Source organism: Myotis davidii, unplaced genomic scaffold, assembly GCF_000327345.1.
Source record: "Myotis davidii unplaced genomic scaffold, ASM32734v1 scaffold1593, whole genome shotgun sequence".
Taxonomy (NCBI): domain Eukaryota; kingdom Metazoa; phylum Chordata; class Mammalia; order Chiroptera; family Vespertilionidae; genus Myotis; species Myotis davidii.
The window spans coordinates 163808-170289 of record NW_006284711.1 but is presented as its reverse complement, the minus strand read 5'-3'; the positions used below and the strand labels follow the sequence as shown (position 1 = coordinate 170289).

General features: G+C 44.0%; 1 protein-coding gene across 5 annotated transcripts in view; it reads left to right on the top strand.

Annotated features, from left to right (window-relative positions):
• Positions 1–6326: 6326 nt before the first annotated feature.
• Positions 6327–6482, top strand: part of ZNF655 (zinc finger protein 655) — a 17479-nt gene continuing 17323 nt past the window's right edge. For 2 of the 5 annotated variants that reach the window (XM_015557368.1, XM_015557363.1), the window contains exon 1: positions 6328–6422. The gene's annotated coding sequence lies outside the window, so the exon portion shown is untranslated. Of the gene's footprint in view, positions 6423–6482 lie in introns of all 5 variants that reach the window. The other 3 variants (XM_015557373.1, XM_015557383.1, XM_015557386.1) reach the window with 3 other exon arrangements.

The following is a 6482-nucleotide window of genomic DNA, read 5'->3' as shown; positions in this document are numbered from 1 at the left end:
ATGGATGAAGACAGTGGGGGGGGGTTGAGGGCAGAGGGTGGGGTGGGAACTGGGTGGAGGGGAGCTATGGGGGAAAAAAGAGGAACAAATGTAATAATCTGAACAATAAAGATTTAAAAAAAAAAAAAAGAATAACCAATGGACACAAGACACTGGGGGGTAGGGGAGGCCGGGGGAATGTCAAGGGGGGGGAAAAGGAGACATATGTAATACTCTTTGTAATACTTTAAGAAATAAAACAAAGTTTTTTTAAAAAAAGACATAAAAGATTTAAAAAAAAAAGAAAAAGAAAAAGAATGACAACAGGTGGTAGGTGAGAGATGCCAGTGAAAGGTCAGAGGTATTGTGGCCTCCAAGCATGTGGAAATTATGCCCTTTCAAGTTAATCGGTGCTTGTAGTTGACTTACAAAGAGCTGTTGTCTCTACTCTCTGTCCTCTATTAGACAGAAGCCAGACACTCCAAGGGCTATGCTTGGATGAATGCCGTGAGAATAAAATATAGATTGTGCCAATTGACAGGTGCAGCTGAAAAAAACTATTGGCTCAGTTATCCTAAAAAAAAAAAAAAAAAAAAAAAAAAAAAAAAAAAAGGATAAGCTCAAATCCATTTTTCTCTACTTTTGGAATATATTTTTAACCATAAATTTTCCTTCTTAATTATATTGCATTGCACCTAATATGAAAATGATACTATTGTAACATAGAGGAAAAAACACAGGAAGCAGTTAAGACCAGGAGTTCTAATCCTGGCTGGTGAGTCAGTTTCCTCATCTGTAAAATGAAGAAATTCAACATTCCATAAAGTTTCCTAGTTCCCTGGGCCCACACCGCCAAGGAAGGCCACACGGGGCTCGAAACCAGTCTCCGAACTCTGGGATCTGGTGCTTGGGCTGTAGACCCACCTCTGCATCATCCCTTTGGCACCAACCATAATGGTAAGAACTGGAAGTTTGCACACGTAGTAGACTCACCCCCAGAATGGCGTGTCTGGTGTTAACAATAATCATTACAACTGATTTAAAAAAATTCAGAAAACTCAAACTTAAAGGAAATGGTGAAATGTATATATTTTCCTACGGCATCCAAGTCACTTTTTTCACTAGGCTTCAAACATTCCTTAATCACCATTAATGGTAATGGGTTTGGGGGTGAGCATATGATATACAAACACTTGAGGCTTAAACTTGTCCGCCATTTAAAAAAAAAAAAAGCTCACGGAGCTCGGTGGCCTCAAGGGTCTTCCCCCATTTTATACCTTGGGGGTCCCAAGAAATCTAGGAAAAAAATTCTCACCAGAAGGACAGCACATGGAATGCTTCCGTGGGGAGCACAAACGTTAAACCAGGGTCCTTTCTGCACTCCACCCCTTGGGGTGAACACCCAGGACGAGACGGCCTCTTCCTGGTCCCAGAACCGGCTCCTCCTACACCGGAAACGACAATTTCTGCTTAGCTCCAGAGCTGTGGAGATGGCGGCGCTTCCCACATCCGAGGCTGGGATGCGGGATAGGGCCGTGGACCTCCTCCACAGGGCGCTCGTGGGATGGGGGGTCGGGTCCTGCTTGTCCTCCCCGTCGGACCCACGTCTCCCCGTGAACCCCGGAGCACTCTGGGGTCGCTGGGATACAAAAGGGAGGTGACTGGGAAAATTGGTTACAAGCACTCGGCTCCCCCAAGCCCAGGCTGTGCGTTTGTTTGTGTGGTCACAGAAGCCGGAAGCGCGCCAACATCCGCCTTCCGGGACTGGGCCGACTGCGGGGGTCTCTCTAGGAGTGCGGGAGGACTTTGCATCTGTGTTCCCCAATCGCTGGGTTAGGCTTTGGGGAGGGAATCTCTCTCCTCAGCTCGGCTTTAACCCTCAGGTAAAGGGGGGTTAAGTTTCCCTGGGTACCATCCTGTTCACATAGGTATACGTTTCTCCTACTTTTCCTTACTGATGGCAATAATTGTAATAATTCTAGTTATTACCAAACAATACTACTACTTAGCGATTGTGTGTCTGTAGCAGAGGAACTGCACAGAGGAAAATCAAAGTCAAGTCACCAATGGTTTCCATGACATATCGCTTTATACCCACTCGGATGCCTATAATAAAAAAGTCAGGTAATAGGTGTTGACAAGGATGTGAAGTTGGAACCCTCAATACACTGTTGTGGTAAACATGCAGACGAGTGCAGCCACTTCGGAAAACAGCCTGGCATTTAAATTGTTAAACGCAGAGCTACCATATGTCCCAATAATTCCATTCTTAGATATATATCCAAGAGAAATGAAAACTTATACATGAATGTTTATAGCTGTATAATCCATAATAGTAAAAAGTAGAAACAACCCAAATATCCATCAAATTAATAAACAAAATGTAATATGTCCACAGAATGAAATATTATTGGGTCACACAAAGGAATGAAGTACTGATACATGCAACAACATGAATGAATCTTGAAAATATGCTAAGTGAAAGAAACCAGTCACAAAAAAAACAGTTATTGTGTGATGCCATTCACATGAAATGTCCAGAACAGGCAAGTCAATAGGCAGTAAATTAGTGGTTGCCCAGGGCTGGCGGAGGAATACGAAGAGACTGCTATTAGGTATGGCTATTTTTGAGAATGTTCTACAACTGATTGTGATGAGGATTGCACCATCAGCAAACATACTAAATATCACTGACTTGCATACTTTGCGTGAATGGTGGGGTATTTGAATTATACCTCAAAAATGGCTTTATTTTTAAAATAAATTTTTATTTATTTCTGAGAGGAAGGGAGAGGGGAGAGATAGAAACAAGAATGATGAGAAAGAATCATTGATTGGCTGCCTCCTGCACGCCGCGACTGGGGATCGAGCCCGCAACCTGGGCATGTGCCCTTTAACTGAATGGAACCAGGGACCCTTCAGTCTGCAGGCCAATACTGTATCCACTGAGCCAAACCAGTTAGAGCTCAAAAATGGTTCTAATAAAAATAATTATTAAAATGAATGAATGGTTTCACAAAACCAAAGTGATTGCTTTTCTGGGGACCCTGATTATGCATTGCCACTTGAATGGGCAGTATTTTCAAACAACAGACATTCTTTCCAATACTAGAAGTTATAAGATTCTGAGCTTGGCTAATGTTTCCAGGGAGTTTTCATAATAACAATAATGGAATTCTTATAGTAAGTCAAATGTGAGGCATTTTTGCTGTCAAAATGTTATTAGAATAATGACTTTTACTTCATAAATAGCTCAAGAAACTTCATCTTTTATAAAACAGTAACTGACACCTTGAATGACTGTGACACCACTCTAAATTCCAAGACAAGTTTGAGCACAGCAATGGAAAGCCCACAAAAGGAATAGCCACCCGCTGCAGCGGCTACCAATGACTAGGTGGTATTCTGAATAACCTTCCACACCCTGAAATGTCCCATTCCTTATGAGGTTTGACCTTGCTGTGTTTGCCATTGTTTTTGCTTTCTACTTCCCCGTGACTCTTCAATAATCCACTTGAGTAGGTCTTTGCTCCTTATAACTGGCTGGCTCCCTAACCTATAATCTTCCTTGAAGACATTGTATTCCCAGAACTTTTTTCCTCCAGATACTTCCTCATATTTCCGTCTAGTGTTCCAAGTCATCTCTAAGAGCCATTACAGTATTACGCACTGTGTTTTTCTTTGTATAAACCTGCCCTTTCCCCTCTACCACCACCCCTATTTTTACATTAAAGTGATTGAAGCTAGGTTATTGAATGCAGCTGACTGGGTGCTTTTTCCATTTATGTAGTGTGTGTGGCAAGGACTTTGGGGACAAGTATAATAACTCCATTCTTTGTGTAATGATCTACTGGCACCAGGAACCCAAAGTGGCCTGTTGGTATTCTGTTTCCAGTTCAGTGGGACACAATGTATCTCCTAAAAGAAATGTTCTTTAGAGAATCTGGACCATAACCCAGGAGACTCTAGGTTTGGAGACAGGAAGCCCAAATTCCACAAATGGACTACTGGGTGCCACTACTGTTTTGACCCCTTTGTTCCTGTACTCATGTAATCTTTCTATTAGAGACACAATACCATATATATAGGTAATTGGTTCAGTGCGTATCAATGCATATACTGTATACCCAACTAGGTAAGGTACTGCATCCTATATGAGCAATTTAGCTGTGTCTTCAATACATGCCTTTCCACAGTTCTATCAGGGTATTTCTGAATAATGAGTAAGAACCATTAATTCTGTGGTTACAAGCTCATTGTCACACCTCCTTGACTATAAAATAGGTTCCTTAGTTTAAGGTATGTCCAATGGATAAGGCATCCTGTAAGCTCACAGATGATGGTGCTAGTGCTGACAAAGTAGTCAGATTTTTAGAGCATGTATCAATTCTAGTGTGATATTCTACTTCTTTTGTATTGATCCATGCCTAGTGCAATGGTGGGTGTAAAGGAAAAATTACTGAAGTGCGTATACATTTTCCTTAAAGCTATATAGTTTACACTAAAATCACAAAATTTATGAGTTGGTTGTTTCCATCTGCATCATTTGAGGAACCATTGAAAGAAAATTTTGCTCAGAAGCCAAGTAGTAGCTATTGTTTCTTACCACTTTTTGTTAGGGATTGATGCCATTGATACTCAAGGAGGAAATAAAGGGAGGGTGTATCAGAATCTCTGAGGCTGATGTTTTTGAAAAAAGATATACAATGCCATACTTTTGTTCTTATTTAATTTGATGTGAAATAGCATTAAAGGATGATGTTTGATTTGTGAGCTTAAACAAAGCAGCACTACCTAAATCCCTCCCAAATCACCTTTTAAAATTATTCTTTAAGAGACATGCCAGTCCCTAGCAGATCTAGTTTCACAAGACATCACATTCTCTACGAATCCATGGAATCATAATACCTTAGGGCAGTGGTTCTCAGCCTTCCTAAAGCTGCGACCCTTTCATACAGTTCCTCATGTTGTGGTGACCCCCCAACCATAAAATTATTTTCGTTGCTACTTCATGACTGTAATTTTGCTACTGTTATTGTTGTAATGTACCCCGCGAATCACACAAGGACGCCTCAAGAAGTCGAACTAAAGAGTCTCATTTATTGCAAATCCGGGACTATGAGGGGGCATTTCGCTCTCCCAGATCTCATAGTGCCCACCCCAGCCCCAACACCAGATTTATATAGGCAAAGATCACAAAGATATTGATTACATCCCAAGATTTGGAATGAGGAACTTGGTTTGCAAAAAAGCAGTTTACAGAAGCAAACTTAAGCATGTTATCTCAATTACAGTTTTGGGGTCCCCGGAACACTGAGTCAACAGGGACAAGTTAACTGGAGCCCTCTGACCTTGGGATAATTGCGCTGTCCTTCCCAGGTAAAGGAAAATGTGCTTTCTAAGACCAGTATGACCACAACCAATGGGATTTCACATGACAATCAATAGGGTATTTAATCGAATGGGGTGATTTATATAATTCAGAAAATGAAAATAACTTTTCTATTATTTTAGCAAGAAAATAAGTACAGAAACCAAACAGCAGGGTTAGAGTTAAACTACAGTTTCTACCTGAAATGATTGCTACCATACTCATTATGAATCGTCATGTAAATATCTGATATGCAGGATGTATTTTCATCGTTACAAATTGAACATAATTAAAGCATAGTGATTAATCACAAAAACAATATGTAATTATATCTGTGTTTTCCGATGGTCTTAGGCGACCCCTGTGAAAGGGTCGTTCGACCCCCAAAGGGGTCGCAACCCCCAGGTTGAGAACCGCTGCCTCAGGGGCTTCTGCTCCACCTCCGGCCTCCCTGTCCAAGTCCTCCGTGCTCTGCCCACCCTTGCTCCGCACAGTGGGTCTTCCCCCCAGGAATGTGGCTCTCGCCCATTCTCAGCTTCTCTCTTCCACTCCCATTGGCTCAACGCCCCCACATCCGCCGAGCACCTCAGTAGATCCCGGTCCTCGGTTTTCTGTGTACCTCCTACCGTCAGAGTCGTCCATCCTCTCTTTAGCGAGTCTTCTGTGCCCTTGGGCTCGTTCCCGACTGGCTGACTCAAGCAAGTCCTCCTCCTCATCTCCAGGTCGTCTCGGGGGCTGGCTGGGTAGGGGAGGGCCTGTGGGGCGCTGTCCCAGCCGGGGCAGCACAGCCGTGACTGGTGCCCTGGCTACAAAGGCAGCCGGCGGGCTGGCAGGGATGGAGGTGAGGAGGCACCGCAGCCCGCTCCGAGGTCCCCACACCTCCCCCGCCGGCCGCCTCCGGGGCCCTCACCCGGGGCCCCGCCCTCTACACCGGCCGCCGGACTCCGCCTCCGGAAGTGCCACCGAGAAGCACCGCCCTCCAAGGGGCGTAGAGCGACTCCCCAAAGGCCGGGGCGGCCGCGAGCAAAGGTGTCTGCGACAGGACGGCAGCCTGGCCCGCTGTGGCACTTGGGTGAGTCCCCGGAGCCATTCTGGGGTCGCGGTCGGGGCGGCCCGGTGTTTTAGCCCCCAC